This window comes from Erinaceus europaeus, chromosome 8 (assembly GCF_950295315.1).
Source record: "Erinaceus europaeus chromosome 8, mEriEur2.1, whole genome shotgun sequence".
NCBI classification, from domain to species: domain Eukaryota; kingdom Metazoa; phylum Chordata; class Mammalia; order Eulipotyphla; family Erinaceidae; genus Erinaceus; species Erinaceus europaeus.
Window position 1 is genome coordinate 40,204,178 of NC_080169.1, and position 20,512 is coordinate 40,224,689.

The 20,512-nt window shown below is 38.8% G+C and overlaps 1 long non-coding RNA gene across 1 annotated transcript in view; it reads left to right on the plus strand.

Annotated features, from left to right (window-relative positions):
* The first annotated feature begins 3,639 nt into the window (after positions 1 to 3,639).
* The window catches only part of LOC132539775 (uncharacterized), a 335,788-nt gene continuing 318,915 nt past the window's right edge, over positions 3,640 to 20,512 (plus strand). The window contains exon 1 of the long non-coding RNA XR_009551073.1: positions 3,640 to 3,748. This is a non-coding gene — a long non-coding RNA (uncharacterized LOC132539775). The remainder of the gene's footprint in view (positions 3,749 to 20,512) is intronic.

Genomic DNA, 20,512 nt, shown 5'->3' on the forward strand with positions numbered 1-20,512 from the left:
TTTATATATTTTAGTTCTTTTTGGTGCAATTTTGGAAGGGCATATGTTTCTAGGAATTGTTCGATTTCTTCCAGATTCTCTAGCTTTTGTGGCATATAGTTCTTCATAGAAGTTTCCCATGATTCTCTGGATTTCTGCGGTGTGAGTTGTGATAGTCTCCTCCATCGTTTACAATTCTATTAATTTGAGTCTTCTCTCTTTTTTTTTGGTGAGTCTGGCTAGGGGTTTGTCAATTTTGTTTAATCTTTCAAAGAACCAAAATTTGGCTTCATTGATCTTTTGTAGGGTTCTCTTATTTTCGATGTTGTTTAGTTCTGCTCTAATTTTAGTGATTTCTGTCCTTCTGGTTGCTTTAGGGTTCCTTTGTTCCTCTTCCTCTAAGTCATTGAGGTGTGCAATAAGGGATTTCATATGAGCTTTTTCTTGTTGTTTAATATGTGATTGTATGTCTATAAGTTTCCCTCTCAATACTGCTTTAGTGATGTCCCAAATATTATCATAGGTTGTGTCTTCATTTTAATTTGTTTCTAGGAACATTTGAATTTCCTGCTTGAGTGACTCTCTGACCCAGTGTTTCTTAAGAGTCTGTTGTATAGTTTCCAAATTCTGTGACTTTTAATAATTTTCTGTTTGATGTTAAATGTTAGTTTTACTCTGCTGTGGTCTGAGAAGATACTTGGGGTGATTTCAATGCTCTTGAATTTTTTGATACTGTCTTTGTGGCCTAACATGTGCTCTATCATTGATTATGTGTTATGTGGACTTGAAAAGAAGGTGTAGTCCAGTATTGGGGGGGTGAATGACTCTGAAAATATCCAAGAGGTCTAGTCTGTCAATCTCTTCATTTAATTCTCTTGTATCTTTGTTGATTCTCTGCTTTGTTTATCTGTCTAAGAGTGAGAGTGGGTTATTAAAGTTCCCACTATTATTGTATTACTATTGATGTATTTTTGAAGTTCTTTCAGTAGGTGCTTGATGTATTTAGATGGTCCCTCATTGGGTGCATTAATGTTAATAATTGTTAAGTCTTCTTGGCTGATTGATTCTCTAATAATTATGTAATGTCCTTGAAAATCTTTTATTACTTTATTCATTTTATAATCTATTGTGTCTGAGATGAGAATGGCTGTTCCTGTCCTTTTTTGTGGTTCGTTAGCCTGTATGATAGTTTTCCATCCTTTCACTTGAGTCTGTGTTTATCTTGTTGTGACAGATGGGATTCTTGCAAGCAGCATATAGTTGGGTTATGTTTTCTTATTCATCTCCCCACTCTGTGCCTTTTGATGGGTGAGTTTAAGCCATTGACATTTATTGATGTTATGGATTTGATGTATTGTAGTGCCATTGTTCAACAAATTTTTGTTTGCTCTGATATATAGCAAGTATTATAGTGATGTTCTTGTTTATAAAAGGTCTTTTAGAACCTCTTTCAGGGCCAGTTTGTTGATGGCTGCCTCCGTTAAATGTTGTTTGTCTAAGAAGGTTTTGATCCCTCCATCTAGTTTGAATGAAAGTCTAGCAGATATATTATCCTTGATTGAAACCCTTTTTCATTCAGGGCTCGATAGATAGCTTGCCATTCTCTTCTGGCTTTTAGAGTTTGAGTGGAGAGGTCTGCTGATAGTCTTATGGGTTTTCCCCTGTATGTGATTTTTTGTTTCTCTCTTGCAGCCTTTAGGATCCTTTTTTATCCTTACTTCTTCTCATTGTGACTATGATGTGTCTTGGTGTCTACAGGTCTGGGTTGATTCTGTTTGGAACTCTCTGGGCCTCTTGAATCTTGATGTCCTTTCTGTTATTCAGGTCTGGGAAGTTTTCTTCTATTATTTCCTCTAGAATGTTTGCTTCCCCTTCCTCTCTTTCTTCCTCTGGCAGGCCAATTATATGAATGTTACTTCTTTTGAGATCATCCCATATGTCTCTGTTGTTGTTTTCAGTGTCTCTCAATCTCTTTTTGCGGTCTTTCAACTCTTTCTTAGTTTTCTCTAACTCATCCTATGTCTGAATAATTCTGTTTTCTGATTCTGTTAGTCTTCTTTCCCTTCCCTCAGCTTCTTTCCTCAGTTCAGCTATTTCAGCTTTCAGTTCTCTAATTGCCTCAAGATAATAAGTATTTTCCTTGAGGGTCTCAAATGTTGTTTCCCTAATACTGCTATTCCTTTCCTCCAATGTTGTTTTTATTTCTGTGATTATAAAGTTTATTATTGCTTGCATACTTTTCTTATCTATGGTTACTTCTGGTTGATTTGTAGTTTCTTCTGGGCTCTTGTCTTCATTCATTGTAGTAGCAGTTTTGTTTGTTTTTGATCTATCCATTTTTTTGATTTATGTGTTTCTTATTTTTATATTCTGTTGTTCCTCAGTTGTTGTGTTTTGAGTACAAGCAACAATGTACTAAATACCTTTATGAAAAATGCAATCAGCAACCTCAGGAATTATAATAGAAACTGAAGCAAGGATTGAAGCAGTTTAATCAATACCAGTTAGCCAAACATTGTCTCCAGTCCATGAAATAAATAGCAACCAAGTCAAAGTGAAGAAGAAAGAGAAAGGAAAGAAGGTATAGCAAGTATAGACAGTTATGCAAATCTATTTCCACTGTATATTCTAGGGGTAGCAAGAGTAGAATGGGAAGTAGAGCAGAGATACACACATAGAGGGTCCACTCTGAGTCTGAATTCTTCCCCAAAATAATTCACAAATGAATATAAGTGAATTCAGAAAGACAAAGAAGAAGGAAGGAAGAAATGGAAGACAAGATAAAAAAAAAGAGAAACAGGAGAGAGAAAAGAAAAAAGATAAGAAAAAGAGCTGTAACAAAAGAGCAGTGGAAGGAAAGTTTTTTAATTTATTAATTTATTTTTTACTTTTATTTGTAAATTAACTAGGAGGAGGGAGAAGCGGAGAGTGGGTAGAGGGGTTAGGAGTAGTGAAACAAGTTCCTCTTGTAATGGATAACATGCCTAGTCCCCTAGCAATGGAAAATACCCTAAGAGTTAATTCTGGTCAACCTAAAGGAGGGGGGGAAAGAGATCCACCTTTATATAATATTAATAATAAAATAGAGCAGGGTAAAAAACCTGTCCCAGATTTCCTCTAGCCTCCTGAGCATACGTAGCTGATTGTTAAGAAAGAAAAAAAGAAAAAACCCTCAGGACTAGAAAAGAATAGCAGGAATAGACAGTTATGCAAATCTACTATCCACTGTATATTCTAGGGGTAGCTAGAGAAGAAAGGGAAGTAGAGCAGAGATACACGAAGAGAGAGTCCACTCTGAGTCAGATTTCTTCCCCAAATTTCGGGGTGTCTCTCTCCTTCTCTGGCAGGGTGTCCTCCAGGGGAAAGGTAATGGGCTGGTTCTTTCTCGCTCACGACAGGGCTGACACGAAGTAAAAGACACCAGGGGACTCTTAGCGTGAATCTAGAATCTGAGTCTTTGAGTCCCAGAATCCTAGAGTCCGTTTATTAGCAAAATTGACATGATTTAAATAGAAAAGCAATGGAGGTAATTATTGTTGCAATATGACAGAAATTATAGGTTTCTTAACAGTCAGCATGCCCCCAAGGTAGGGGGCTGGTATGACAGGAATTGATGAGATACAAAACAGTTATTTTCCATGACATAAGCAACTTAATTATCCAAAGGTATCTGAGAGAAGCATAGGGGTTAAACCCGTAGGGTGAGACAGAGAGAAGATGGATATCAAAAGGCCATATAGTTTGGAATTTCTCTTGTCTGGGGTCTGAGGTGTGTTATGAAGTGTGTGATAAGGTGTGTTCTTCTGTGATCAGAAGGTGACTTTGAATGAGTGAATCTGCGGCCATGTGGCCTGCAGTTAATGGAGGGAAGTACTGGGGTATCTGTGGGCCTGAGAGTCAAGAAGGAAAGAACCAAGTCTGAGTTTCCCCCCTTATGCTCACCTCGGTTGAGAGAGACTTACCAAGAGGTTATCTTCTCAGACCTCCATCCAAAGATGGGGGTGGTTCTCCCTAAGCTCTATCAGGCTTACACATGTTCCCAACACCCAAAATAATTCCCAAACGTGTATCAGTGAATTCAGAAAGCTGAAGGAGGAAGGATGACAAGAATGAGAAAAAGAAGAAAAAAAGAGAGAGAGAAAAAAAGAAAAAAGATAAGAAAAAGAACAGTAATAAAAGAGCAGTGAAAGGAAAGAGTTATTTATTCATTTATTATTATTATTTAATTAGCTATGTGGGGGGGAGAATGGGTAGGGGTGGTAGGAAAAGTGAAACAAGTACTTTATCAGTGAATAAGACATGCAGTCCCCTAGCAATGGAAAATACACTAAGAGTTAATTCTAGTCAACCTGAAGGAGAGGGGGAATGGGGTATGTGTTTATCTTGTATTGATTATAAAATGGAACAGAGTAAAAATCATGTCCTGTCTTCAGCTTGGATGGCTCCAGATTGCCTCAGGCCCCGTAAGCAGATTGGCTACTTAGAAAGAAAAAAGGCCAATGGTTTCAAAAAGGAATAGAATTAGAACGAAAGACACCCCCTGGTGGGACAGGAATCTTGGTAAAGAAAGAAGCTCAGCAGGGGAGCATGCAAGTAGCAGATCTCTGTTCCCCAGGGACTGGTTTTGGAGGGACGGGGGGAGGGGTTCCCCTTCCGGAATAATAATTTAAAAGAAAAAAAAATTTCCCTTTCTTTTTACTCTATTTTCTAACCCAAATTGAGTTATAGTCACCTCCTTGGTGTCACCGCTAGGACCCCTTGTTGACAGTCCTACTCAAGGTAAAAAATCCTACCATTTCCAGTAGATGTGGTTAGAGCTCAAGCCACTAGCAGCTTCTCATTCCACCATCTTCTGGAGTCCCCTTCAATCCAGCTTCTAACCCTATTCTCAACTGTGACACCGTCTTCCCAGACAATACTTTTAGCCCACCTGCATATTAGCTATCAGGCTCAGACAAAAATTACTAAAGTATGGACTTTAATTAGTAAAGTCAATGGACTTCTTCCCACAAGAGGACCCTTGGTTTCATCTTCTCTATTCTTATCTCTAGGTTCTTGTTTATTATACAATTTATCATGATTTATATCTTACCACTTTTCGGCCAGCAAGTTGAAAGTGCTACCCTGATGCCATCCTGATTTCCATGGGCAGAGGACCTCACTATTGTGTCTTAGAAGCTCACCTCCCCAGAGCCATATCTCTCCGGGAAAAATAGAAACAGGGTGGAGGTATAGATTGACTTTCCAACCATACATGTTCAGTGAAGCAATTATAGAAGCTAGACCTTCTATCTTCTGCACTCCATTAAAAAATTTTAGTCCATACTCCCAGAGGTATAAAGAATAAAGAAGCTTCCAATGGAGGGGATAGGATACCAATCTCTTGTGGTGGTAATTGTACCCCTCTATTCTACAATCTCACTAATCATTATTAAATCACTAATAAAAATATAAGTAAATAAAAATTTTAGAAAATTTGAAACATACAGGTTTTAATAATAGTAGTAAAGAACCAATCCAGCATGGTTAAGATACTGTGGTCAAACTAAATATATCCTAGTGTACAACTTAAGAACAAATATAAATAGGAGATAATCTCTTAGAGTTGATATTATCCCAATGATCCTGATCACGAAGATAATATTTTTATTAAGAGATGTGCCTCAGAATACATAGAATATGCATTAGAATCACCTAGAGGTTTATTTAAATATAAATAGAGCTAGAGCTCAGCTATGTAAATCAAAGAAATATAAGTTAAAGAGAGATTAAGTAAGTTCCCAGTAAATATAGTCCAGGGATGAGACTTTATAAACCACTGGTTAATCAGTTTTATTGATAGATGTTATTTTTCAGGAGCCAGGTGGTAGCATACTGATTGAGTGCACATTACCATGCACAAGAACCTTGGTTCAAGTCTCCCCAGCTCTGAACTCCTGTCCCCACCTACAGGAGGTAAGCTTCAAGAATGATGAAGCAGTGCTACTGGTGTAGGTCTCTCCATGCCTCTTAACTCCCCCTTCTCTCTCAATTTCTATACTAAATAAATAGTTTTCAAAATTTATTTCAATAAATGGAAAAATCAGATAAAATTTAAGTATTATTTGTGTTTCAAATATACATATACATCATTTATACATGTATGCATATGTGTGATTTTAATTCGACGTATTACACTTAGGTGTTTAAATTCCTATCTCAGTGTCCATTTCTTTAAATCATATACCTCAGATATTTGCTGCTGGGTGAAATAGCTTCTAAATTTACCTCTCATAGATTATTTGTCTGTGATATACTATAATTATATGAAACTCTGAGAGTAAAGAGAACACTATTCCTATTTTCCATACATTCAATCAATCTTAGATATTACTGACTGCCTGAAAATAGCAAGTCAAGTGAAAGATGTGAAAATTAAAATATTAGTATTTGTTTCTGGCTTAGTAAATTTATAAAAGTGAATCCAATTATCTCTAAACCACTCAAAAAGATGTACTTTTAAAAGTAACACTGAAATAATTCATATATTAATGTTATTTATGAACAACTGTTCTTTTGAATAATGCATTACATAGAATGAATACAAATGTTAGATTGATGGCATATCTAAAAGTTTAATAAATTCACAAATTTAGTCTTCAATTTTTTAAAATATTTTTATTTATGTATTATTGGATAGAGACAGAGAGAAATTGAGATGGGAGGGAATGAGAGAGAGAGAGGGAAAGCAACAGAGAGACACCAGCAGCCCTGCATCACCACTCATGAGGCTTTTAACCTGCAGGTGGGGACCAGGGGCTTGAATCCAGGTCCTTTTATGCTGTAATGTGTGTGCTTATCCAGGTGTTCCACTGCCTGGCTCCAATCTGAATTTTTTAATGTTATTTTTTTCAATATTTCCAGAGCACAATTCATGTGCTTTAAGCAGGTGTTTTTGTTTAACTTTATCTCATATATATGAAGTATATACCCAGGAACTTAAATATATATACATATATATGAAAAGAGAGAGATTGAGAAGCACCTGAAATTTGTATATATTGTAATAAATAGAAATATATGGCTGTGATCTCAGTTCTTATGGCAGAATAAGATAATGGTTTGGTTTGGTTGAGGATGAAGTGTACTGATACTTATCTTAGGGAAGTGTACAAGTGTAGCCTTATGGTAACAAAAAATTCTGTAAATTGACATCTTCTCAATAAAGTGATATTGGAATTAAAAAAAAAAGAAAAAATGTTAGAAGTACATCCTACCTTAATACATCTCTTTCTGTTTATAAGTTTGTCTTAGTTTTCAAAACAGCAGCGTTGATTTATCCATTTAAAATTTTGTATGACACTTTATTTTTTGTTTATTGTCAGTATATATTTTTGGAAAAATTTCTTCGTATTTCAGTTTTAAGTGATGAGATATCATCTCAGTTTGTTAAAGAGAAACAGCTGTTTTCTTGAAAGATAATTTGCTGAAGCTCTTGTGTGCCATAATTACACTGCAATTACACAGCAATATCCATAAAAGTAAATGAGGATTCTATGTGTCCTTTTACCTCATTAGAAGTCACAAAAATGATAAATGCAGTCTATCTTAGTTTGACTATTGCCCTCTATTGGCAAATTCAAGTTCTGGCATAATTCAAAAGAAAGTAGTAAAAATAATACACACATACACATATGTTGGGTCACAATGTACACTATTAAAATTTCAAAAACCCCTTTACAATTAAATTTAAAAGAAACCTTTAAAATCTGCCTATTAAAAAATCACTTAAGCAAGTAATGTGTGCTTTCTTTGCACTAAATTTCAGAGCACTAATCTTTTCTTCCTTACTTGAAGTCTACTTGAACCATGCCCCTGTATTTAATAGGAAATCAATTGGTTCTTGTACCTTATTTCAGCATGCATTTTATTTGAAGCAGGCCTCTTTAAAAAAAAAAAAAAAGAAACTGATCTATTTTACAACATAGCTAAATAGCTTAGTTGGGAAGATGTCTACTTTTTCATATGTATAACAGTTTCCAACCCGGATCCCCACCACATTAGAAGAAACTCTTTTTTTTTTTTTTCTTTTTCTCTCTCCTCTGCCATTTCCAAAAAAAATCAGTAATTATTTAGTTCTGCTGTCACAGAAATTTTGAAAAAAAAACTTTATTATTTAGTTACAAACAGGAGAAAATTTCACTTCTAATAAATGTCTAAGAACTTTCATTTTAGTGCAGTTGATACTGTAGCATATGAATCAAAAGGTGAAACAATTAGCTTCAAAAACATAGATAAAACTTTTTCAAGTGTTGCAACATATAAAGTGAATTCTTTGGTGGGAAAGGTGAATATGTACAAATAAATGGCATTTATCATACACCTTTCCTTCTCACTGACAGCTGGAGAATATAGCATTTTAATAATATTTATTTTGGCAGAAATGGCAGGAAGTGATTTAGTTTTATAGCCAGTTAGACAAGCAAGGGAAACATTTTTATGAGTCCTTTCATAACCTTCTAAGAAACAGAACTTTCAACATATCTGAAAAAGGGTAGTAAGTAGTTTTTTTTTCCATTATCTACTCATGCAATACTCTTGTTTTAATTGTTGGCTGAGCAGCAAGCAGATAAGTTTAGCTTCTATGTTTCTGAACTGATATCAGATTTTGGAATTGAGAATTAAAAATAGTTCATTTCTTTGCCAACACTAACACAATTCTTGGAGCACATTTTCTCAGATGCACTAAAATGGTGACAGCATAGATAACCACTGGGGAAGTTTTCTGTACAAGAGTTAAGATTCATTTAACAACTTTGGCTTAGCATGATCCCACCTCAGTTACTTCTTCCTTTGTTTAATTAATAACACTACTGCCTTTTTGAGGAAATTTACTTCACAATGCAAACAAATTTCAGGCAGAAACCACAGCTCTATAAAAAAGGCAAGGGGAAAAGTTTCTATAATAACTTGCCTTTTTTTGTTGTTTAACTCATTGCCAAATGTCTGTTTGCACCATACAGGTATTTTTAAAGCGAAACATAATTGCATAATTGACAAGTTCTTTTCCTTTCTAGCATTTTTTTTTTCTCTGACTGTGAACCAGTGTTGATTAGTCTTTACCAGTTGACAAAACTATGCAGGTTGTTCATTCAAATATTACCTTCTCAGTTGTCATCACAAGCACCTGGTAATGTATAAAATGAATCAAACCCAATTGCAAGAAAGACTAAAGCAGAAACAAACCAATGGGACTACATCAAATTGAAAAGCTTCTGACATCCAAAGAAACTATTAAACAAACAGAGATACCCCTCAGAATGGGAGAAGATCTTCACATGCCAGACTTCAGACAAGAAACTAATCACCAAAATATATAAAGAGCTCAGCAAACTTAGCCGCAAAAAAGCAAATGACCCCATCCAAAAATGGGCAGAGGAAATGAACAAAACATTCACCACAGAGGAGATCCAAAAGGCTAACAAACATATGAAAAACTGCTCTAGGTCACTGATTGTCAGAGAAATGCAAATTAAGACAACACTAAGATACCACCTCACTCCTGTAAGAATGGCATACATCAAAAAGGACAGCAGCAACAAATGCTGGAGAGGATGTGGGGACAGAGGAACCCTTTTACATTGCTGGTGGGAATGTAAATTGGTACAGCCTCTGTGGAGAGCAGTCTGGAAAACTCTCAGAAGGCTAGACATGGACCTTCCATATGACCCAGTAATTCCTCTCCTGGGGCTATACCCCAAGGACTCCATAACACCCAACCAAAAAGAGGTGTGTACTCCTATGTTCATAGCAGCACAATTCATAATAGCTAAAACCTGGAAGCAACCCAGGTGCCCAACAACAGATGAGTGGCTGGGAAAGCTGTGGTATATATACACAATGGAATACTATGCAGCTATCAAGAACAATTAACCCACCTTCTTTGACCCATCTTGGACAGAGCTAGAAGGAATTATGTTAAGTGAACTAAGTCAGAAAGATAAAGATGAGTATGGGATGATCCCACTCATCAACAGAAGCTGACTTAGAAGATCTGAAAGGGAAACTAAAAGCAGGACCTGATCAAATTGTAAGTAGGGCACCAAAGTAAAAACCCAGTGGTGAGGGGTAGACATGTAGCTTCCTGGGCCAGTTGGGGGTGGGAGTGGGTGGGAGGGATGGATCACAGTCCTTTGGTGGTGGGAATGGTGTTTATGTACACTCCTAGCAGAATGTAGACATATAAATCAGTAGTTAATTAATATGAGAGGAGGAAATCAATTGTATGTCTCAAAGTTTCTCAAAAGACAAACTGAATCTTTTTAATATATAGGCTATGTATTTGATATGCGGACTCTCTCAAAAGCCTAGACCAAGTAGATTAGAAGCATCCAATAGCACAGCTATATACAAGATACTGGGTACTGTACAGCAAACCATAACAAAGGGACTATTCAAAGTTAACCCAATTAACAAATAATGTGATGATAATATTAACTATCGATTGTCTTTCTGAACCCTAAGACAGCAGGAACCTCACATCTTCACTCAGAGCCCCTACTTCCCCCAGTCCTGGAACCCTAGGATAGGGCCCACTTTCCCGTATCCATCTCCCAATCCAAACCAAATAATATTGCATCTGCCGATCACAACCTAACCAAAGCAACGATTGCCACCTCAGACTGTATCCAGAGACTTCACGTGTGAAATGACAACCCTTCAGCTTCATTACTCGGGTGAGACCTTTCCTTTAATAGTACACTCTAATTTCATCTCAGGTAGTTCACTTTCCAACAAAGTCCCATAACCTAGATATACACCAGTTTCTGTGAGAGAGAGCTTATGTGCACATGTATCCATAAACTACTGCAAAATATATACCTGAAAGCAGAAGTACACTAGAGTTTGCAGTGAGTACCTCCCTAACACTTCCTCTCCACTATTCCAAGCTTGGGATCCATGATTGCTCAACAAATTGTTTGGCTTCATATGTTAACTCTCTTTTCAATCACCAGGTTCCAGATGCCACCAGGATGCTGGATAGGCTTCCCTGGATTGAAGACCCCACCAATGTGTCCTGGAGCTCAGCTTCCCCAGAGACACACCTTACTAGGGAAAGAGAGAGGCAGACTGGGGGTATGGACCGACCAGTCAACGCCCATGTTCAGCGGGGAAGCAATTACAGAAGCCAGACCTTCTACCTTCTGCAACCCTCAGCGACCCTAGGTCCATGCTCCCAGAGGGCTAGAGAATGGGAAAGCTAACATGGGAGGGCGTGGGTTATGGGGATTGGGTGGTGGGAACTGTGTGGAGTTGTACCCCTCCTACCTTATGTTTTTGTTCACTAATCCTTTCTTAAATAAAAAATTAAAAAAAAAAATTGAACTCTTCAGTACTTAGTCTGTTAGTAGAGCAAAAAAAAAAAATCTCAGTTTCACTTATTTATTGGTTTGCTTTCTTAATTCTAATATTTCTTTCTTTTTTAATAATTATTTATTTATTCCCTTTTGTTGCCCTTGTTGTTTTATTATTGTAGTTATTATTGTTGTTGTCATTGTTGGATAGGACAGAGAGAAATGGAGAGAGGGAGGGGAAGACAGAGAGGAGGAGGGAAAGATAGACACCTGCAGACCTGCTTCACCACGTGTGAAGCGACCCCTGCAGGTGGGGAGCCGGGGTGCGAACCAGGATTCTTATGCCGGTCCTTGTGCTTTGCGCCACTTGCGCTTAACCCGCTGTGCTACAGCCCGACTCCCAATTCTAATATTTCTAAGCAAATTCCAAGTATTTATATTACTGATTATTGTTCCTCTTTACCAAAATTATAATGAATGAAAATAGTCCTTTGCAAATAATTATTTTTATTCATTAACTAATCAATTATGTTCTGAAGTCTCACTGTAGGTCAGGCACAAACATGTTGTGGATACCTCAATGAGTCAAATTTTTTTTGCCTTCAGGGGTTAACTTCAAATGGAGGTAGTCAGAAATAAATACCTACTTTTTTAAATTGTATTTTAATAAAAGATATAAAAGGAGAAAGATACAGCTCTGATTTATGATGTATCCTTGAAGTCTCAAGAATAAATATCTTTGCATAATCACTATTCTGTCTCCCTGGTCCAACACTTACGTATTTGCCAAATCAACTAAATAAAGTAGAGTAAGTATCAAGGAAGAAATTAAGTGAAATAGTACATGCTTTGAATACTTGAGGCTTTGTGTCCCGGGCAACCCACCAAAATGAGACCAAGACAAAGAAATCATATAGAATCCAGTTGTGCTATGAATTTTTCTCCATCTCTCTGTCTCTGCCCCTGCCAGCGGGGTGGTGAACCTTGGAACCTGGAATGACAGGGACAAGAGATGCGAAAGAACGACAGCAAGACAGGATTCTGATCAAGCTGCAAAATTGTATTGTGTTCACAGGCATTATAAGGTTTTGGGGAAGGGGGAGGGGGAATGCTGGAGGAGGAGGAGGGGGAGCAATCTTCAAAGTGGAATGTTCCTTGCAACATACAATGGCCGAAACCATGTTTGTTACCACAACTATGTATTGTGTCACTTGATTTCTGATAAATGGTCTACCTGAGGGAAAATGGTCTGCCCAGGGGGAAATTGGAAACTTGTCTCAAGGGCTTCCATTGTTTCAAAGCTTATCTTCTATCAAGCAGAGAAATGGCTCCTGGCATGTCTCTGTCTCTGTCTCTGTTTCTCTCTCTCTCTCTCGCACACACACACAGAAATGTATGTGTGATATGTTTTATTGTTTAGGGGTTTATGAAGGGAAGTAAAATGTTAATCACAGTTGTAGAATCAAGGAACTTATTATAGGAACTTAAGAAAAATGATGGGAGTTGGGCGGTAGCGCAGCGGGTTAAGCACACGGGTCACAAAGCACAAAAAAAAAATGACTAGGGGCTAGGCAGTGACACACTCGGTTAAACACTTACATTACAGTATCAGACCCCACCCACAGGAGAAAAGCTTCACAAGTGGTGAAGCAAGGCTGCAGGTGTCTCTCTTTACTTCACTCTTCCCTCTCAATTTCTCTCTGTCTTTATCCAATAAATAAATAAAGTATTAAAAAATAAAAACAAAATAAATAAATTTTTAAAAAAGAAAGAAAAATGACCTTATATAGTAATGAAGCTGGTATCTATCCAATGGCATTCTCTTTGCAGGTGCAGGTGGTGGATGTGAATCTAAAATCTTCAGTGCTAGTAATTGTCAAAAATGTGAAACAGAGGATAGCAAGGATAAAATTAAACTCGTAATTCAAACTAGATGCCAGAAAACATTAGAACACAGGTTTGTCTCTTAGTGCACTCCATCTTGATTAAGTGCAGAGGAGGGCAATCTTCCCTATGGATTTGCTGATACAGGACTCATTGAAATAAATGGTGGTGCCTGGTTGGAGGAGCTAGCTACTATACCATTGTCTTTTGTTGCAGATAAGATGAGTCAGGGTTATATGCAAACATTGCAACAGCATTAGCACTATGAACAGACTCTATAAATGTAAAGACTACTGACTCACTTCCACACATTCGATCTGAGCACATTTTCTCTTGGGATCAGCCCTATCCTGGAATCATACAAGTGAGGAGATTGTGAGAGTTATAGTGTCATTATAGTTGAACTGACATAGCACCAATAGAAAAAAAGGAAAGGAAGGGAAGGGAAGGGAAGGGAAGGGAAGGGAAGGGAAGGGAAGGGAAGGGAAGGGAAGGGAAGGGAATAAAGGGAAGGGAAGGGGAGGGAAGGGAATAAAGGGAAGGGAAGGGAAGGGAAGGGAAGGGAAGGGAAGGGAAGGGAAGGGAAGGGAAGGGAAGGGAAGGGAAGGGAAAAAAGGGAACGGAAGGGAAGGGAAGGGAAGGGAAAAAAGGGAATGGAATGGAAGGGAAGGGAAGGGAAGGGAAGGGAAGGGAAGGGAAGGGAAGGGAAGGGAAGGGAAAAAAGGGAAGGGAAGGGAAGGGAAAAAAAAGGGAAGGGAAGGGAAGGGAAAAAAGGGAAGGGAAGGGAAGGGAAGGGAAGGGAAGGGAAGGGAAGGGAAGGGAAAAAAGGGAAGGGAAGGGAAGGGAAGGGAAGGGAAGGGAAGGGAAGGGAAGGGAAGGGAAGGGAAGGGAAAAAAGGGAAGGGAAGAGAAGGGAAGGGAAGGGAAGGGAAGGGAAGGGAAGGGAAGGGAAGGGAAGGGAAGGGAAGGGAAGAGAAAGGAAGGGAAGGGAAGGGAAGGGAAGGGAAGAGAAGAGAAGAGAAGAGAAGAGAAGAGAAGAGAAGAGAAGAGAAGAGAAGAGAAGGAAAGGAAAGGAAGGGAAGAAAAGGGAAGGGAAGGGAAGGGAAGGGAAGGGAAAAAGGGAAGGGAAGGGAAGGGAAAAAAGGGAAGGGAAGGGAAAAAAGGGAAGGGAAGGGAAAAAAGGGAAGGGAAGGGAAAAAAGGGAAGGGAAGGGAAGGGAAGGGAAGGGAAGGGAAGGGAAGGAAAAAAGGGAAGGGAAGGGAAGGGAAGGGAAGGGAAGGGAAAAAAGGGAAGGGAAGGGAAGGGAAGGGAAGGGAAGGGAAGGGAAGGGAAGGGAAGGGAAGGGAAGGGAAGGGAAGGGAAGGGAAGGGAAGGGAAGGGAAAAAAGGGAAGGGAAGAGAAGGGAAGGGAAGGGAAGGGAAGGGAAGGGAAGGGAAGGGAAGGGAAGGGAAGAGAAGAGAAGAGAAGAGAAGAGAAGAGAAGAGAAGAGAAGAGAAGAGAAGAGAAGAGAAGGGAAAGGAAAGGAAGGGAAGAAAAGGGAAGGGAAGGGAAGGGAAGGGAAGGGAAGGGAAGGGAAGGGAAGGGAAGGGAAGGGAAGGGAAAAAGGGAAGGGAAGGAAGGGAAAAAAGGGAAGGGAAGGGAAGGGAAAAAAGGGAAGGGAAGGGAAAAAAGGGAAGGGAAGGGAAAAAAGGGAAGGGAAGGGAAAAAAGGGAAGGGAAGGGAAAAAAGGGAAGGGAAGGGAAGGGAAGGGAAGGGAAGGGAAGGAAGGGAAGGGAAGGGAAGGGAAGGGAAGGGAAGGGAAGGGAAGGGAAGGGAAAAAAGGGAAGGGAAGGGAAGGAAGGGAAGGGAAGGGAAGGGAAGGGAAGGGAAGGGAAGGGAAGGGAAAGGAAGGGAAGGGAAGGGAAAAAAGGGAAGGGAAGGGAAGGGAAGAGAAGGGAAGGGAAGGAAGGGAAGGGAAGGGAAGGGAAGGGAAGGGAAGGGAAGGGAAGGGAAGGGAAGGGAAGGGAAGGGAAAAAAGGGAAGGGAAGGGAAGGGAAGGGAAGGGAAGGGAAGGGAAGGGAAGGGAAGGGAAGGGAAGGGAAGGGAAGGGAAAAAAGGGAAGGGAAGGGAAAAAAGGGAAGGGAAGGGAAAAAAGGGAAGGGAAGGGAAAAAAGGGAAGGGAAGGGAAAAAAGGGAAGGGAAGGGAAAAAAAGGGAAGGGAAGGGAAGGAATAAGGAAAGAAGGGAGGGAGAGAAAAAAGAAAAGAAAGAGAAAGAGATACAGGGTTAGTGGTCTTAAATGGTATTTCAGAGTTTTCAAGTTGATTAAAGACTTATTATTATAATATAATAGGTAAAAAGAAAATGGAGAATGAGCTTAAACCAGAAAATTTCAGAAACAAGACAAGAATATATTTTTAGAAGAAAGAGAAAGAATCCCTCTTAATTGTTGGTTGTGTTAAGTCATGAGTTTGGCTCTCTCATCACCACTGTCTCACTGGAGAATTTGCAGGAACTCTTTTTATATGTGTTGTTTCTGAAAGAACTTAATTCAAGAGAAATTGGACAGAAATAGAAACAGATAGTAGATTCAGCTATTTTGAGATATATTGTTCTATGTTAGAACAGAGAAATGAAGCAATAGTGAGAGGTAGGAAACCAGATTCTTGTCAGTTTAAAGATTGATAAATCATACTATATTACAGTATCTCTATATGCTGTTGAAAAAGTGCCAGTACAGATATATGTACATATACATATATCTGGGGCCGGGTGGTGGTGCACTAGGTTGAACGCACATATTACAATGTGCAAGGACTCAGGTTCAAGCCCCCAGTCCCCACTTGCAGTGGGAAGGAAAGCTTTGCGAGTGATGAAGCAGCATTGCAGGCCTCTCTCTCTCTCTCTCTCTCCTTATCTCTCCACCTCATCTCTCTTGATTTCTGACTGTCTCTACCCAATAAATAAAGATAATAAAAATTTGTTTTAAAGAAAAAAATATTAAAAATAAATAATAAAAGTATAAAGTTAGAGAGATAGAGGTACTTTTAATGGCAGGACTATCTATTGTGAAATGATTTTGTAATAAAAAATATAGTAATGAAAGCAATTATATAAAATAAAATGAACTAAAATGATGTTAGTGTTATTTCCACTTCTGGGTCTAAAACAGAAGAAAGACCAAGACAGAAGTTTCAGTGATAAGGTGATAGAAAATTGTATCACAAAAGGAACATAGGTTTAGGAAATAAAACTGTCTTTACAAATAAATATGTCAATTGGACAACATATAATAGAGAAATTCAAAGGGGCCAGGTGGTGGCTCACCGGGTGAAGCAAGTCTTTAGGTGCCTTTCTCTCCCCCTCTATATACACTCCCTTCTCCTTCAATTTCTTTTTGTCCTTTCTAATGCAGGGGAGGGAGGATGGCTGCCAGGAGCTGTGAATTCATAGTGCAGGCACCCAGCCCCAGCAATAAACCTGGAGGCAAACAGGAGAGAGAGAGAGAGAGAGAGAGAGAGAGAGAGAGAGAGAGAGAGATTTGAGGATTGCTACATGATAAGGAGTATGTGACCATATATATATACAGAAAAAAATGAGCAATAAAATGAAAAAAATCTGAAAAATGATAGCATAAGATATAACTAGTCACCAGTTTGCAGCCTCATAGAAGGAATCAATAGCTAAACTTAGAGACCTATAATTCAGGAATACCTATGCCATGGGGAGAGCAACATCCCAACTGCATAATACCATCAAGTTTGCAAGCCACAGAGAGTAGAAAAGAACTAATAAACATGTGCTTCCAGGGATTGAACTCAGGACCTCACGCTTCAGACTCAATGCTCTATCCACTGTGCCATCTTTTTCCATTTTATAAATAAAAAATTTCCTGGAAGTTGAGTGGGTTTTGATGCTGAATGTAGTCTTCTGAGCTTAGAATTGTGAGTGCAATATCACTGCCTCTGACTTAGTAGAGCAAATAATAAACATGATCCAACACACACAGATACAAATAGTAAAAAGGAGACAAATAATGTTACATTGTACTAAGCGTTTTGAAAACACCAAGAAACTTGGGATATGTAATATGGAAAATTATAGCAAAAAACTGGAAATTACTTCAGTAACAAAAATAGGAATCGAAAATAATGAGGGACCTGAAGATGTAAAAGTCTAAAGAACTTTCGCTCTGGGGGGGGGGGGGGGGAGTGTAAGACCCTAAAGAGACTGACTCTCCAATTTTGCTTTTCTTATTTTGACTCTTTTTCTCCTTCCCTATCCCGATTTAGTCAGCAGATGATTACTCAGACTTCTCTTTTTTTTTTCCTTAAGGATAATTCAGAAGAGTTTAGAGAAAATATATTATTTTAATTATTTTGTAGCTTTAAGTATCTGACACTATATATGTCATAGATACGCAGTTCTATAGCTATAAAACATGGTCATACTGAAAATTTTTACATTTTCATATACATACTATAGTGGAGTTGAAAATCTACCCTCTCCCTCCCCCCAGAGTTTTTTTTTTTTTTTTTTTTTTACATTGGTACAATACTCCAAACTCAGATTCTGCTTGGCATTTCCATTTCTGTTTTTCTTTCTCAACTTCTTTTTATGAGTAGGATCATCCCATGCTTGCCATTTTCTTTATGACTTAACTCACTTAATATAATTCCTTCTAGCACCACCCAAGATGGGTCAGAAAACGAGGGTTCATTATTCTTAACAGCTGTATATATACCACAAGTTTCTCAGCCACTCATCTGTAGTTGGTCACCTGGGTTTCTTCCAGGTTTTTAATACTAGAAATTGTATTGCTATGAACATAGCTGTATACATATCTTTATTTTTAAATTTCTTTATTGGGGGATTAATGTTTTACATTCACAGTAAATACAATAGTTTATACATTCATAACATTTCTCAGTTTTCCAAATAATAATACAATCCCCAGTTGGTCTTCTGTCATACCTTTTGGACTTGTACTCTCCCATGCACCCACCCCAGAATCTTTTACTTTGGTGCAATATGCCAATTCTAGTTCAGGATCTACTTGTGTTTTCTCTTCTGATCTTGTTTTTCAACTTCTGCCTGAGAGTGTGATTATCCCATATCCTTCTCTTTCTGACTTATTTACTTTACATGATATTTTCAAGTTCCATCCAAGATGGGCTGAAAATGGTGAAGTCACCCTTTTAATAGCTGAATAGTATTCCATTTTGTATATACCACAACTTGCTCAGCCACTCATCTGTTGTTGGACACCTGGTTTACTTCCAGGTTTTGGCTATGAACATAGGTATACACAAATCTTTTTGGATGGATGTGTTGGATTCCTTAAGATATATCCCCAGGAGGGGAATTGTAGGATCATAGGGTAAGTCCATTTCTAACCTTCTGAGACTTTTCCAGACTGCTCCCCACATAGGTTGGACCAATTTGTATTCCCACCAGCAGTGCAGAAGAGTTCCTATGACCTCACAACCTCAACTGCAATTGTTGCTGCTATCTTTTCTGATGAATGCCATTTTCACAGGAGTGAAGTGGTGTCTCATTGCTGTCTTTATTTGCATTTTTCTGACAGTCAAAGACTTGGAGCATTTCTTCATGTGTTTCTCATTATTGTTGACCTCATTATCTTTTTTTTTTTTTAATTTTTTATTTAAGAAAGGATTAGTGAACAAAAGCATAAGGTAGGAGGGGTACAACTCCACACAATTCCCAACACCCAATCCCCATAACCCACCCCCTCCCCTGATAGCTTTCCCATTCTCTATCCCTCTGGGAGCATGGACCCAGGGTCGTTTTGGGATGCAGAAGGTAGAAGGTCTGGCTTCTGTAATTGCTTCCCCGCTGAACATGGGCGTTGACTGGTCGGTCCATACCCCCAGTCTGCCTCTCTCTTTCCCTAGTAGGGTGTGACTCTGGGGAAGCTGAGCTCCAGGACACATTGGTGGGGTCTTCAATCCAGGGAAGCCTAGCCAGCATCCTGGTGGCATCTGGAACCTGGTGATTGAAAAGAGAGTTAACATATGAAGCCAAACAATTTGTTGAGCAATCATGGATCCCAAGCTTGGAATAGTGGAGAGGAAGTGTTAGGGAGGTACTCACTGCAAACTCTAGTGTAGTCCTGCTTTCAGGTATATATTTTGCAGTAGTTTATGGATACGTGTACACATAAGCTCTCTCTCACAGAAACTGGTGTATATCTAGGTTATGGGACTTTGTTAGAAAGTGAACTACCTGAGATGCTTCAACCTTTGGGGGCTTTTAGTTGGACTCTTGTTCTGGTTCATTTCTTCAATATTTCTTCTTGTTGGTTTAATCATTTTATACAATATGTTATGAGGTCCCTCTCTCAGTACTTTTCAAATTACTGATCACTCTTGCCTACAATGACTGTGTCTAAGTAAGGTAATTAAAGGGTTCAGTTGTGGAAATTGACAGTTGTTTCAGTAGTATTTTAATCCCTGAGTTGGAGCTTAAAATGCTTAAGTGTCTTACAAGCCTCTTTTGTTCTTTTTCTTCCCTATAGGCTATGAGATCCCGAGGGCTTTTAAACTCTAATTAGGCTTCTTAGCTGAATCACTAACTCCTGACAGAGATATAAAGCAAGGTGAGGCAGAGATAATCCAGTGGTTATGCAAAGAGACTCTCACAGCCCCACCACTGGGCCACAGACAAATAGAGATCTTCTCCTGAGTTTCCTTGTTAATTCTCTGTCCTCTGGTGTCAGCACAGGTCCTCCCCACCACCCCTTCCCACCACTGCTCCAGATTCTGAGGGCAGTAGCAATGGAGACTCACAGTTGTATTCAGTGAGTCTTAGGAGAGTCCTCTCCTCCCTTCAGCTGTCTTTTTGTTGGTGAAATAGACTGGAGGTGGTGTCTCAACTGATAAACTGCCAGACTGTTACCAGCCACTTAATCCCTCCCTAGGCTCCTCTCTATACATGAGCCACACATGTTTGCATTCACCAGTGTTTTGGTGGGTTCCTGAAGCCATTCTAGTCCTGTCTTGTTGTGGTCCCATGTGGTCTCCTTTAGTATTCCTAGTCAACCCAGGAGAGGAGAGAAACATAGCTGTTGCTGCTCCATAGCCTTACCTCTGGAATTCGTTCCAGATCTCTCTTGCATATAATTTTTTGCATAATTTTCATGGATAAAAACCCAAATAAAACAAAACAAAAATAAAAATTGACCAATAAGACTACATCAAATTGAAAAACACTTCCATGGCAAAAGGAATCACCACAAAACAAGAGAAAACCCTCTTGCAGTTGTGTCACACATCAGACAAAGGACTGATAATTATAGAACACAAAAGAAATAACCAAA